The 15,830-nt window shown below is 44.6% G+C and overlaps 1 long non-coding RNA gene across 1 annotated transcript in view; it reads left to right on the top strand.

Annotated features, from left to right (window-relative positions):
• Nucleotides 1-14,021, top strand: part of LOC148148749 (uncharacterized) — a 36,798-nt gene extending 22,777 nt beyond the window's left edge. The window contains exons 2-3 of the long non-coding RNA XR_015758566.1: nt 10,364-10,457; nt 13,907-14,021. This is a non-coding gene — a long non-coding RNA (uncharacterized LOC148148749). The remainder of the gene's footprint in view (nt 1-10,363; nt 10,458-13,906) is intronic.
• The last annotated feature ends 1,809 nt before the right edge of the window (nt 14,022-15,830 follow it).

The raw sequence follows: 15,830 nt of genomic DNA, 5'->3' as shown, positions 1-15,830 counted from the left end.
TCACAGTGATCTCTTCTTCCAGGGGCAGTCAAGCATTGACCACCATTTCCTATGGCACTGCTGAGATTATGGACTTGCTGATCAGTCAGAGGGTGGGAACAGAACAGATCAATGTGTACAAATCCATTTAAAGAAAATCCAAAACACAGAACACAGAACATAGAACATTACAGCGCAGTACAGGCCCTTCGGCCTGTCATACTAATCTGAAGCCCATCTAACCTACACTATTCCATATATGTTCATATGCTTGTCCAATGACGACTTAAATGATGGGGCCCTGGTGAGACCGCACCTGGAATATTGTGTGCAGTTCTGGTCTCCAAATTTGAGGAAAGACATTCTGGCTATTGAGGGAGTGCAGCATAGGTTCACGAGGTCAATTCCTGGAATGGCAGGACTATCTTATGTTGAAAGACTGGAGCGACTGGGCTTGTATACCCTTGAGTTTAGAAGACTGAGAGGGGATCTGATTGAGACGTATAAGATTATTAAAGGATTGGACACTCTGGAGGCAGTAAGCATGTTTCCGCTGATGGGTGAGTCCCGAACCAGAGGACACAGCTTAAAAATAAGGGGTAGGCCATTTAGGACAGAGATGAGGAGAAATGTCTTCACCCAGAGAGTGGTGGCTGTGTGGAATGCTCTACCCCAGAAGGCAGTGGAGGCCCAGTCTCTGGATTCTTTTAAGAAAGAGTTGGATAGAGCTCTCAAGGATAGTGGAATCAAGAGTTATGGAGATAAGGCAGGAACAGGATAGTGACTGAGGATGATCAGCCATGATCATAATGAATGGTGGTGCAGGCTCAAAGGGCAGAATGGCCTACTCCTGCACCTATTGTCTATTGTCTATTGTCTAAATGTACTTAAAATTGGCAAATCTACTACTGTTGCAGGCAAAGCATTCCATAACCTCACTACTCTCTGAGTAAAGAAACTACCTCTGACATCTGTCCTATATCTATCACACCTCAATTTAAAGCTATGTCCCCTCATGCTCGCCGTCACCATTCTTGGAAAAAGGCTCTCCCTGTACACCCTATCTAACCCTCTGATTATCTTATATGTCTCTATTAAGTCACCTCTCAACCTTCTTCTCTCCAACGAAACAGCCTCAAATCCCTCAGCCTTTCCTCGTAAGACTTTCCCTCCACACCAGGCAACATTCTAGTAAATCTCCTCTGCATCCTTTCCAAAGCTTCCACATCCTTCTTATAATGCGGTGACCAGAACTGTACAAAATGCTCCAAATGCGGCTGGTCCAGAGTTTTGTACAGCTGTAGCATAACCTCATGGTTCCGGAACTCGATCCCTCTATTAATAAAAGCTAAAACATTGTATGCCTTCTTAACAACCCTGTCAACCTGGGTGGCAACGTTCAAGGATCTGTGTACCTGGACACCGAGATTTCTCTGCTCATCTACACGACCAAGAATCTTACCATTAGCCCAGTACTTTGCATTCCGGTTAATCCGACCAAAGTGAATCACCTCACACTTGTCCGCATTAAACTCCATTTGCCACCCCTCAGCCCAGCCCTGCAGCTTATCTATGACTCTCTGTAACCTACAACATCCTTCGTCACTATCCACAACTCCAACAACCTTAGTGTCATCTGCAAATTTACTAACCCACCCTTCTATGCCCTCATCCAGGTCATTTATAAAAATGATGAACAGCAGTGGACCCAACACCGACCCTTGCAGTACACCACTGATAACTGGACTCCAGGATGAACATTTCCCATCAACCACCACCCTCTGTCTTTTTTCAGCAAGCCAATTACTGATCCAAAGTGCTATATCTCCCAAAATCCCATTCTTCCACATTTTGTATAATAGCCTACTGTGGGGAACCTTATCGAACGCCTTACTGAAATCCATATAAACCACATCAACCAGTTTATTCTCATCTACCTGTTTAGTCACCTTCTCAAAGAACTCAATAAGGTTTGGGCGGCACGGTGGCACAGTGGTTAGCACTGTTGCCTCACAGCGCCAGAGACCCGGGTTCAATTCCCGCCTCAGGCAACTGACTGTTTGGAGTTTGCACGTTCTCCCCGTGTCAGCGTGGGTTTCCTCCGGGTGCTCCGGTTTCCTCCCACAGTCCAAAGATGTGCAGGTCAGGTGAATTGGCCATGCTAAATTGCCCGTAGTGTTAGGTAAGGGATAAATATAGGGGTATGGGTGGGTTGCGCTTCGGCAGGGTGGTGTGGACTTGTTGGGCTGAAGGGCCTGTTTCCACACTGTAATGTAATCTAATCTAATGTTTGTGAGGCACGACCTACCCTTCACAAAACAGTGCTGACTATCCCTAATCAAATTATTCTTTTCTAGATGATTATAAATCCTATCTCTTATAACCTTTTCCAACACTTTACCAACACCTGAAGTAAGACTCACTGGTTGTCTCTACTCCCCTTCTTGAACAGGGGAACCACATTTGCTATCCTCCAGTCTTCTGGCACTATTCATGTAGATAATGACGATTTAAAGATCAATGCCAAAGGCTCGGCAATCTCCTCCCTAGCTTCCCAGACGATCCAAGGATAAATCCCAACTGGCCCAGGGGACTTATCTATATTCAAACTCTGCAGGATTTCTAATACCTCTTCCTTGTGAACCTCAATCACACCTAGTCTAGTAGCCTGTATCTGAGTATTCTCCTCAACAACATTGTCGTTTTCTAGAGTGAATACTGTCGAAAAATATTCATTAAGTGCTTCCCCTATCTCCTTTGACTCCACACACAACTTCCCACTACTATACTTGCTTGGCCCTAATCTTACTTTTGTCATTCTTTTATTCCTTAAATACCTATAGAAAGCCTTAGGGTTTACCCTGATCCTACCTGCCAACAACTTCTCATGTCTCCTCCTGGCTCTTCTGAGCTCTCTCTTTAGGTCACTTTGACTCACTTAATAACATCTCTAGGTAGACTGGCACTTGAGTGCAGTCCTGAGAGAATGTTGAATTATTGAAGGAGCAATGTTCTTTACGGTGGCACAGTGGTTAGCACTGCTGCCTCACAGCGCCAGAGACCCGGGTTCAATTCCCGCCTCAGGCGACTGACTGTGTGGAGTTTGCACGTTCTCCCCGTGTCTGCGTGGGTTTTCTCCGGGTGCTCCGGTTTCCTCCCACAGTCCAAAGATGTGCAGGGTCAGGTGAATTGGCCATACTAAATTGCCCGTAGTGTTAGGTAAGGGGTAAATGTAGGGGTATGGGTGGGTTGCGCTTCGGCAGGTCGGTGTGGACTTGTTGGGCCGAAGGGCCTGTTTCCACACTGTAATCTAATCTAATTTAGTTTGTCCAGTTCAGCTGAATTATAATACTTTACTTGAAGAGGGTGCATCTCCCTCTTGGAATGAACACCATCAAGTTATGTTATTGTATCTATCGTTCTGCACTGAGTGGGTTCTGACTGTGTGCCAGATCAATAATTTAAGTATAAATTTCCCATGAATTGAGCCAGCAAGTCTGGACAGTGGAAATTGCATTCTCATGCATGAGAACTCAACTTTGTTTTTATTCATTCATGGAATGTGGGAAGCACTGGCAAACACTGCTTCCTGAATTAATGAGAAACTGGCCTGAAGAAAAGCCACAAAACATTGACTCTATTTCTCTCCCCACAGAGACTGCTGGATTTGCTGAGTTTTTCCAGTTTTAGTTTCCAATGAGTAACTAGAGCCATTGCAGACGATCCACAAGCATTCAGGACTGATGCCCAGTAGCAGTAGTGTGTACCATCTACAAGCTGTCATTAAGGCTCTTATGACAGCTCTTCTTAAACCCATGACCATTCCTATCTGGAAAGGCAAGGCCAGCAGGTATGTGGGAATAACCCCTGCAAGTTCCACTCTGAGTCAGTCACCACCTTGACTTAAAAATATATCACCGTTTCTTCACTGTTGGTGGGCTAAAATCCTGAAATTCCTTTCCTCTCTAACCTTAAACCTATGCCCTCTAGTTCTGGATTTCCCCACCCTGGGAAAAAGACCTTGGCTATTCACCCGGTCCATATCCTCATGATTTTTGTTGGATAACTATCAGGATAAAGTTTCTGCTATCATTCTGTTTAGAGGACACAGATTGGACACAGTTGGGGAAAACTGACCAGGGTTTAGTGAATCCCTTCAGTATGGAAATAGGGCATTTGGCCCAATAAATCCATACTGACTCTCTGAATAGCATCCCAACCAGACTCAACCCCCACTAGCCTATAACTCTGAATTTCCCTTTGCTAATCCACCTAATCTGCACAATTTAATACGGGCAATTTGGCATGGCCAATCCTTTTACTAATCAACTAACCTGCATATCTTTGGACTGTGGGAGGAAACCGGAGCACCAGGAGGAAAATCATGCAGACAGGGGGAGAATATGCAAACTCCACACAGACAGTTGCCCGAGGCTGGAATCGAACCCAGGAACCACTGAGCTGCTGTGCCACCCAAATGAGATGGGCATGGGGATAGGTTATGTGGGGTTGAGGGAAGGTAGATGGGAATTTTTTTTTGTATGAGGTGGTGAGCAAGCGGTTACCATATGGAATGTACTGTCTGAAAGGATAATAGAAACAGATTCAGCTGCAATATTCAAAAAGAACTTAATTTGAAGAGGAAGTATTTGCAAGTGTCCATAGGAAAAGAGCAGAGGAGTGGGAATAACATTATTTCTTTCAGAGAATCAGTGTAAGTTAGTTGGTCTTCTTCCGCTTTTTACAGTCATAGAGTTGGAGGCATGAAATTAAAGGGTTAAATGGACAAATGCTGTGCTAACATAGTACATAGAACTTTACAACGCAGTACAGGCCCTTTGGCCCTCGATGTTGTGCCGACCTGTGAAAATAATCTGACGTCCATCTAACCTACATTGTTCCATTATTATCCATATGTATGTCCAATGCCCATTTAAATGCCGTTAACATTGGTGAGTCTACTACTGTTGCAGGCAGGCCGTTCCACGATCCTACTACTCTCTGAGTGAAGCAACTATTCCTAATATCTTTCCTAAACCTATCACCCCTTAATTTAAAGCTATGGCCCCTTGTGTTAGCCATCATCCAAGGAAAATGGCTTTCACTGTCCACCCTATCTAATCCTCTGATTATCTTATATGTTTCAATTAAGTCACCTCTCAACCTCCTTCACTCCAACAAAAACTGCATCAGTTCCCTCTGTCTTTCCTCGTAAGACCTTCCTTCCATACCAGGCAACATCCTAGTAAATCTCCGCTGAATCCTTTCCAAAGCTTCCACATACTTCCTATAATGTGGTGACCAGAACTGTGTGCAACACTCCAGGTGCGGCCTTACCAGAGCATGACCTCATGGTTCCAAAACACAATCCTCCGACCAATAAATGCCAACACACTGTATGCCTTCTTAACAACCTTATCAACCTGGGTGGCAACTTTCAGGGATTTATGCGCCTGGACACCGAGATCTCTCTGTTCATCTACACTGCCAAGAATTTTATCATTAGCCCAGTACTGTACATTCCTGTTACTTCTTCCAAAGTGAATTACGTCACACTTTTCTGCACAAATAAGATGAGGCCGGTGGGTTAAATGCAGTTGAGAAATCCCAGGATAAATCTGTGGGACCAGAAGATCAATGGAGACACCGAGGGTCTCTCATTAATCAATACATAACAGATAGACATTCACTCATTAAACAGATGAAAAAGAGGGATCGGGTCCATCCCAGACTCTAGAACAACAGCAAAATTCGTGTGTAAGCCAAAAGCAAGATAGAATAAAGAAATTTGAGGCCCTTTTGATCCATCAATTGGCCGGCCTTATAGGTCAGATGTCGGAATCCATCAAGAAATGGACTGAAAGAAAAAGAATCTTATAATTAAGCGTGAAAGAATTACAGAAGCGAAATCAATTTTTTGAAGATTCCCAGCGGGGACCACTGCCCCCCATATTATCCAAGGGAGGTCCCTATGACCCTCCACCACCAGCAGACAATCCCCCAGAGGAAGTAAGTGCTGCCCCAATAACAAGAGGAAGAACTCAGGACAACCCAACGGCCCGTCACAAACCCTTTACCCTGGGCAAACTCCAACAAATTCTGGCATCTCTGGGACGGTTGCATCCCCAAAGTTTGAATGCAAAACCTTTGGGCAGAATTAGATACCGTCTAGGTGGGCCACCTCCATGATATGTACCAACTTATCAAGTGGTGGTTGATCAATCACGGTTCTCATGGGGATGGTCTTGGAAATCAGGCAAAACATGACTACAGGGATTGTTTGTGGACTCAAGGCATCGCTCGGAGAGCTGAAATAGATACCCAGCAGGAACCCTTTGGTCTCTTTAAGGCTAAGGTCCAACGTGTCCTGGGAAACCCCCCCCCTACTAATTGGTAAAAAAAATCACAAACACAAAACAACAAGTAATAGTAATGGGCGGCACAGTGGCACAGTGGTTAGCACTGCTGCCTCACAGCACCAGGGTCGGGCGACTGTCTGTGTGGAGTTTGCACATTCTCCCTGTGTCTGCATGGGTTTCCTCTGAGTGCTCTAGTTTCCTCCCACAGTCCAAAAATGTGCAGATTAGGTGAATTGGTCATGCTAAATTGCCCGTAGTGTTAGGTGAAGGGGTAAATGTAGGGGAATGGGTCTGGGTGGGTTGCTCTTCAGAGGGTCAGTGTGGACTTGTTGGGCCAAAGGGCCTGTTTCCACATTGAAAGTAATCTAATCTAATCTAATTTAATCTAAAAAAGGACAAATGAGCATCTGAATACGGAGAAAGATTGTTTAAGTTATATCAAGAATGGCCCAATATACCGGCCACTACAGCGGACAGCTAGAACTGACAACCGGAAGCGGCAGATTCAAACCACTACAAATGCCAGAGGAAAGATCACAGAAGCGCTTCACAGGAGGCTCCCAAGCACTGAGGATGTCACCTAGACAGGGGACGAAACGTTTGCAACAAAAACTTCCAGCTCGGCGAACATAACCACAGCAACAAGCACCCGAGCTACAAATCTTCTCACAAACTATATCAAGAATGTTCAGGTATGCCCACGAAAAATTGGTCAGATGGGGCATTTATACAAGCCTTTAAAGATGGGCTGTCAGCTGCCCATCAGGCAATCCTCAAAATGGGAGTAATCGACACCCATGATTATGATACCTTGGTAGAATGGGCATCCAGAATTAAAGAGGAGATGGGAGAGAAACCCCCACCCACACGCAGCTCCTCCCCCCCCATCCCGAATAAAACCAGCCCTGAATTTACTAATAGAACCAATACAACAACGGGTAAAAAGGGACGAAACCAGTCACGGACCACGTGGATTGGGGGCCGGAACAAGATGAATCTTATACAAAACTAAAGGCGGTGTTTATGTCAGCCCCAGGACTGGGATGACCCGATGCTAGCAAAGACCTCCAGATTTTCTGCAATAATGAGGGAAGGCTCTACTCAGTAGTAGTTACTCAGATCTATGGCGACAAATGGCGACCGAGAGGGGACTTCTCCACTACGGAGGGGGCCATACTGAAAAGCCTACCCAGCTGCATAGATTGTGGCACATGGGCTGTGAGGGTCAGAGAGCCCATTGTGATGAGACGGAATATTATTTTAAATACCAAGCAAACCCTTGTCGAAATGTTAAATAAGGGGAAATTGTGCTCGGTCTCTAACATGCGAAGGGCAAAATGGGAGGCTGTTCTTTTGCCACCTACCAAATCCATTACCATTGAACGAGATGGCCCGGGAAACCCAATGGAAAGGATGTTAGGCAATGGTGAACCACATGAGTGTGGAAATGTGGACAATGAGGTGGTGGAAGGTAGGATAAAGGATGTACCCATGGAGGCACCAGATAAGGCCCTGTTTGTAGATGGCTCATGGAAATATGTAGATGGGTCACCACGAGCAGGATGGGCAGTAGTGAACGTGGAACTACGAGTTGTCCGAGCAGGGAGAATAGAAGGAGGCATGTTAGCCCAGGTGGCGGAGTTAATGACCCTCACCAAGGCCTTCATGGAGGCAACAGAGAAGAGGGTTAACATTGACACAGATAGTAGACATGTGTTCGGGATTGTTCACGATTACATGATCATTTGGGGAAGGCAGGGATTTGTCACCACAGGGGCCAGCCCTGTCAAGCATGGGCAGATAATAGAGACCTGACTGGAGGCCAGTGAGCTGCCATCAGAGGCTGCAGTGTGGAAGGTAAAGGCCCACAAGAGGGAACCCTGGTGCTCTGGGAGCATGTACAGATAAATTTTACAGGGCCTCTCCCCCAATCCTATGGGAAGACATATTGCATTGTAATTATTGACCGATTCACCAGATGGGTGGAAGCTGCCCTACTGGGGACTGCTCAGCTAACACTGCTGCAAGGATTCTAGCTGAGGAAGTGATTCCCAGGTAGGGGGTGCTGTCCCAGATTGACTCTGACCAGGGTACCCATTTCACTGATATGTCAGCTGACAGGTATTAAACAGAAATTCCACGTTCCCCACCATCCACAAAGTTCTGGTATGGTGGAGGGTATGAACAGGAACCTTAAATCCTCCCTTGATAAGGCCATGCAGGACTCTAGCAATTTCTGTACGGTCATGGTTGCAGGGGTGTCGGGATGAGAGGATAACTTGATTTACAAGACCTACACGCATCTACACAGTGATCAGGCCATGCGCTGCCTACTTGCCCAGTCAGTTGAGGCATTGTTTGAAGCTACCTCTGGGTGGAACCCCTTTGACCTACACACGGCGGATATTTTAGATGCGCACTATGTGGGCCGAACCTGTACATACCGACGCGGTGTACAAAGGAGATGTGTAAAGCTGATAGACTCACAGTCCCCCAACTGTAGAGGAACTCTGGGATGGAATGGCACAACATGTTCAAACCTGCTAAGTTACCTACTTTGCTTCTCAGGACAGGGATGGGGTGTGCATACACTCTCATTCCCAAGAACTCCTCCTGTGTGCAGACACAGTCCTCCAGCCAGGATTGCCAAGTGAACAACGGCCTGTTGGGTAGGGGAATATGTTTGGGTGGGTTACTCTTCGGAGGGTCGGTGTGGGCTTGTTAGGCCAAAGGGCCTGTTTCCACACTGTAGGGATTCTAATTCTAAAAATCCGCTATGCCATTGATTACTAGTTAGCCCAGCAGGGCGGAGTGTGCACAATCGTAGGGGACAAGTGTATAACACATGCTCCGGATGAATCCTATAATGTCACCCAAGCCATTAATATATAAGAAAGCAGCTTGATGACTTCAGGCCAGGCCCTGGGAAAGGGGACAGTTGGCTTGAATGGTCACTAGGTGGTTCATGGGGCTTGTACATTTTACACAATTTGATTGTACTTACTGTCATTGCTATCGCCTGCTGCATTGTAATGGCTGTTTTTAATTGCTGTTGTTAGATGTTAACTGCGCTTATTATGCCAGGTGCTAGCCTCCATGTTGATTCACCTGGGAGCTGCACTCTTGGTGCTCCTACTGACAACTACTGGACGTAAGTGGTCTCGTCAACATGCTCACGCACATCTGGGACCACAAGGGGGAACTGAAGGCTTGAAATTAAAGGGTTAAATGCTGTGTTAACTATAGAGTAACCTTTAGATTTTGCAAATGACTGCAGAAAGGCTGTTTTTGTTATTGTGCAACGTATAATCGTGGTGTGCTATCTATCAAAACAACACAGCCACAACAATGGAAACATCTTGTAACAGCCAACAGCCCAGAATGCTCTGCAGACCTTCCAAAGGAACACGATATGCAGTCAAGGGTATAAAAGATGACTGTAATCTATAGTCAACGGGAAGCCTGGTGGAACCATGTTTAGGTGTCTGGATTGTCCCAAAAGCTTTTGTTAAATAAGGTTTAGCCTGATTCATTGCTAAGTTTGTATTTTAGTATTATTTTTACCTGGGACAGAGTCATACAACATGGAAGCAGACCCTTCAGCCCAACTGGTCTATGCCGACCACGTTTCCCAAACCAAACTAGTCCCATTTGTCTGTGCTTGGCCTATATCCTTCTGAAACTTTCTTATTCATGCACCTATCCAAACATCTTTCAAATGTTGCAACTTGATTCTAAGAACAAAAAACCATCTGAAACCAATTTCCAGTTTACCACCCAAGCACTAGAGATCTACTTTGGAAGAAATAATTATCAACATTTGCTAAATAAAACAATTATCAACATTTGCTAAATAAAATGATAAACAATATTTGCTACAGTTAAGAGCTTCTATTGAATGTTTGATGGAATGTTTGAATTAATAAAAATGAAATAATCAAATTGATCTTTCTGACATACATGTCATTAAGTTGAACTACCTCAATAATAATATATAAATTTCATGATGTTGTTATGTCTCCAAGGCTCGAGTCAAAGAGGATGAGGTCAAAAGAGAAAAAGAGATGATGAAACAATCGAAAGCAATGATGTTGGAAAAGCTGATTGTGTTTACAGTGGGTAAGTCACCTGGTTCAGATGGAGTATAAATGAGGCTACGTATGGAAATATGAACTTGGAGCAAGAGTAGTCCATTCAGCCCCTCTAACCTGCTCTGACTTTCAATCAGATCATGGCTGATATGATTGTCACCTAAATCTACACTTCCTATCTACCCCTAATACTCATTCACCTCCTTGTTTACGAAGAATCTGTCGAAGAATCTGCCTTAAAATTGCCAAAGGACTCTGCTTTCACAAACATGTCAGGAAGAGGCTTCCTAGCATTGGTTCTTGTTGTATCGCACTGGTCACTGGCTGCTACTCAGAGAAATGACCCGTTTATTCCTACTCTTTGTTTCCTGTGTGCCAACCATTTCTATCCATAATCACACACTACTCCCAGGTAGATTAATTTTTCAGTCTCTTATCTGGGTGCTTATTAAAAACCTTCCAAGGTCCAAATAGACCACATCCAGACCAGTACCCGCTGCAGGATCGGAGGGAGCATGGGCTGATTTGTGGCCTGAGTCCTGGAGTGGGATCCGAGTAAGCACTGGTTGATTCGCAGACTGGGTCCTGGAGTGGGATCAGAGTGAGTATGGACTGGAGCTGGAGGGGCAGCAGAGCGAGTCCTGGACGGAGCCCAGCCTGTGGAGGCAGCATGGCCTCATGGTCTGAAGTCAGTGGGCACGGACTCACATCGAAAAGGACTAGAACTTAAGTACTTTATAGTCACTTTTGTTATCATTCTAGAGTTTTATAACTCTATTTCTGTGTTAACCTATCCTTTATTTAGTCTGCAACAACATTTAAAGTATCTGTACCAAGGATTCTGTACCTAAGATGGCACTGAGAGGCAACATTGCAAACTTTTCGCTGCTGACATTTGAATGCATGTGATAATAAAAGCTATTCTATTCACTGGCTGCCCCTATTCAAAGTTTGCGAGAAGATTTGTAGCTCGGGTGCTCGTTGTTGTGGTTCTGTTCGCCGAGCTGGCAATTTGTGTTGCAGACGTTTTGTCCCCTGTCTAGGTGACATCTTCAGTGCTTGGGAGCCTCCTGTGAAGCGCTTCTGTGATCTTTCCTCCAGCATTTGTAGTGGTTTGAATCTGCCACTTCCGGTTGTCAGTTCTAGCTGTCCGCTGTAGTGGCCGGTATATTGGGTCCAGGTCGATGTGCTTGTTGATTGAATCAGTGGATGAGTGCCATGCCTCTAGGAATTCCCTGGCTGTTCTCTGTTTGGCTTGTCCTATAATAGTAGTGTTGTCCCAGTCAAATTCATGTTGCTTGTCGTTTGCGTGTGTGGCTACTAAGGATAGCTGGTCGTGTCGTTTCGTGGCTAGTTGGTGTTCATGGATGCGGATCGTTAGCTGTCTTCCTGTTTGTCCTATGTAGTGTTTTGTACAGTCCTTGCATGGGATTTTGTACACTACATTGGTTTTGCTCATGCTGGGTATCGGGTCCTTCGTTCTGGTGAGTTGCTGTCTGAGAGTGGCTGTTGGTTTGTGTGCTGTTATGAGCCCTAGTGGTCGCAGTAGTCTGGCTGTCAGTTCGTAAATGCTCTTGATGTATGGTAGTGTGGCAAGCCAAACAGAGAACAGCCAGGGAATTCCTAGAGGCATGGCACTCATCCACAGATTCAATCAATAAGCACATCGATCTGGACCCAATATACCGGCCACTACAGCGGACAGCTGGAACTGACAACCGGAAGCGGTAGATTAAACCACTACAAATGCCAGAGGAAAGATCACAGAAGCGCTTCACAGGAGGCTCCCAAGCACTGAGGATGTAACCCAGACAGGGGACGAAACGTCTGCAATACAAATTCCCAGTTCGGCGAACTGCCCCTATTCTATCCAATGGTTGCTCCTTATCTTCTCTATTATATTCAAAGAATTCCAATAAATTGGTCATGCTTTCCCTTTTGGAAATCTATGCTGTCTCCTCCAATAGTGTCATTGTTTTCTCAGTGCTCTGCCATTAACTTTTATTTTGGGCTCTAGCATTTTTTCCACTACCGATGTCAAGAGAACTCCTAGTTTTCTCACTATCTTCCTTTTTAATTAGTGGCATTATATTAGCTACCCTAAATCCATAGGAACTATTCCAGAATCTATCAAATCTTGGAAGATGGCACCCATGCAATCATTATTCCTGGGGTAATTTATTTAGGCACTGTAGAATGTAGGCCATTGGGCCCCAGGGATTTATCGGCCTTTAAACCCAATAATTTTCCCTATGTATTTCCCAACAGATGCAAAGGATGGAGAGATATGGACTAAGGGCAAGCAGAATGGATTCATTGAATTTGGCATCATGTTCAGCACAACACCAATAGCCAAAGGGCCCATTCCAGTGTTGTGATGTTCTATGTTCTACATTCTATGATTAACTTCAGTCCCTCTATCTTACCAGACCTTGTGCTCCCCAACAGTTTTGGGACATTATTTGGGCCCTCCTTTTGGGAAGACACACCCAAAATGCACAATTAATGAGGCTGCCATCTCTTTGCTCCCCATTTTAACTCTCCCTGTTTCTGACTGTTACACTTTTCCTCACTGATCATTTTCACTTTACATACCTTTCAAAGTTTTTTGCAATCAGTCTGCATGTTCCCGTCACTGTCAAGAGCAGAAAATAGGTCACCTCCACTGAGAGCAAACCCACGCAAAGATGGAGACCGCACTTTGAGCAGTGAATACATTAGAATACATACAAAGAAGCACAAGCAAATTGCTGCTTCGTTCAGGAAGTTACAGTATTCATTGCTCACAATGCTGTCTCCTCCATATCAGGAAGATCAAACAGCAGGCTGACTCACCTCTGTGCAAAACTGTCCATAGGTTTTTATTGACCTTCACACCACTTGCTACCTCTAGACACCTTACTGAGCACATCTAATATTTTGGTCCTCAACCTGATCCAGATACCAGCAAAATACAATGAAAGCAGACAAACAGCAACATATTTTTTGCTGAGGTAATTTATAGCCTTCAGACTCAACATTGAATTCAACAACATCAGACCAAAACCACTGTCCTCCATTCTAATTAGTTTATTCTACCTCCTGCAAACATCTCATCACCACATCTTCCCACCTTCCCTGATCAAATGTTTTATTTGCTTTCAGTCGAACTGACCTATTTTCTGCTATTAACACTTATTCTTCTTTTATATCACTTCACTGTGACAATTAACACTCCCTTTACCTTTTTCATCTGGGATGCCTTCCTGACCTCTTCCACATGTTCCTTCGTCCCCCTCTTCCAACAACATGTAAACTATCATGTTCCCAGGCCCCTTCAGTCCTGAACAAGAGTCATTTGGACTTGACTATCCCTGAATCACAATGGTGGAATAGGACAAACTCTGCTTTTCTCTCTCTACAGATGCTGCCAGACTTGCTGAGTTTCTCAAACATTATCAGTTCTTCATCAGCCACAATACTTTGTTTCTATTTCAGTTTAGACATCTCAGAGATGCTGAACACAATCTTCCAATCTGATTGAAATATAGCATTGATGCCAGAGGAACAGATGATGAAGACATCAGACTGTGGTGGAGGACAAGGAATAAAAAATAATGCTGACATTGATGAAGCAGTCAAGTTAACAGCGTGGAATTAGTAAGATGGGACAATTTAGACAGTGCTTGGAATGAAAGAGATTCAGGAGGTAGAAGAAGAAGTGGGTCATTCGGCTTACTAAGCCTGCTCCCACCTTCAACTTGATTAGGTCTGAAGTTCAAGGTCAATGCTATTTTCCTACATACCTCTTGATAACATGAAGTTCTGGAAAATCTTTAATATTTCAAAATATCTACTGATCATGTATGAATAATAAAGGGCGATCATGGATTTGTCAAGGCCAACTGATGCTCGATAGTATCGCTTGAAATGAGGTCACATAGAGTCTTAGTGTCATAAAGATATACAGCACAGAAACAGACCCTTTGGTCCAACCTGTCCATGCCGACCAGATATCCCAACCCAATCTACTCCCATTTACCAGCACTTGGCCCATATCCCTCCAAACCCTTCCTATTCATATACCTATCCAGATGCCTTTTAAATGTTGCAATTGTACCAGCCTCCACCACTTCCACTGGCAGCTTATTCATTACACGCACCACCCTCTGCATGAAATAGTTGGCCCTCAGGTCTCTTTTATATATTGCCCCTCTTACCCTAAACCTATGCCCTCTGGTTCTGATTCTCACACCCCAGGGAATAGACTTTGTCTATTTACCCTATCCACGTCCCTCATGATTTTATAAACCTCATAAGGCCACCCTTCAGCCTCCAACGCTCCAGGGAAAACAGCCCCAGCCTATTCAGCCTCTCCCTATAGCTCAAATCCTCCAACCCTGGCAATATCCTTCTAATTTTTTTCTGAACCCTTTCAAGTTTCACAACATCTTTCTGATAGGAAGGAGACCACAATTGCACGCAATATTCCAACAGTGGCCTAACCAATGTCCTCTACAGCTGCAACATGACCTCCCAACTCCTGTACTCAATACTCTGACTAATAAATGAAAGCATACCAAACACCTTCTTTACTATCCTATCTACCTGCGATTCTACTTTCAAGGAGCTATGAACCTGCACTCCAAGGTCTCTTTGTTCAGCAACACTCCCTAGGACCTTGCCATTAAGTGTATAAGTCCTGCTAAGATTTGCTTTCCCAAAATGCACCACCTTGCATTTATCTAAATTAAACTCCATCTGACACTCCTCAGCCCATTGGCTCATCTGATCATGATCCAGTTGTAATCTGAGGTAACCTGTCCACTGTCCACTGCACCTCCAATTTTGGTGTCATCTGCAAACTTACTAACTCTACCTCCTATGCCCATTACTTTTCATCATTTATATAGATGATGAAAAGTAGTGGACCCAGCACCGATCCTTGTGGCACTCCACTGGTAATAGGCCTTCAATCCAAAAAACAACCCTCCAGCACCACCCTCTGTCTTCCACCTTTGAACCAGTTCTGTTAGTTAGCTCTCCCTGTATTCCATGAGATCTAACCTTGCTAACCAGTCCCTCATAGGGAACCTTGTCAAACATGTAAGGTGGATGAGAGTAATGCAGTTAATGTGACATGTGTTGACATTCAAAAAGTGATTGACAAGAGCACACATTAGAAACATTGGAGCTGATGGGATAAAGCAGACAGCAACAGCACAGGGTGTGGAAAGCGGTTGTGTTAAATGGTTGGTTTTTTTAGACTGGAGAGAGATACACAATCAGATTCCTTGAAGTTCAGTACTATGACTAGTGGTTGGAATGTGAAAACAAGTCACATACTGACAAACTTACAAATGGCACAAAGTTTGCAAACACTGCGGAACCCCATAACAAGATTCTGAGAGAGCACAGACAG

The sequence above is a fragment of the Chiloscyllium plagiosum genome, unplaced genomic scaffold (assembly GCF_037043375.1).
Source record: "Chiloscyllium plagiosum isolate Xiang-an unplaced genomic scaffold, Cpla_swu_hap1 HiC_scaffold_11, whole genome shotgun sequence".
Classification (NCBI taxonomy): domain Eukaryota; kingdom Metazoa; phylum Chordata; class Chondrichthyes; order Orectolobiformes; family Hemiscylliidae; genus Chiloscyllium; species Chiloscyllium plagiosum.
Note: the sequence above shows the minus strand (reverse complement) of the source record. Positions and strands in the feature narration are given on the sequence as shown.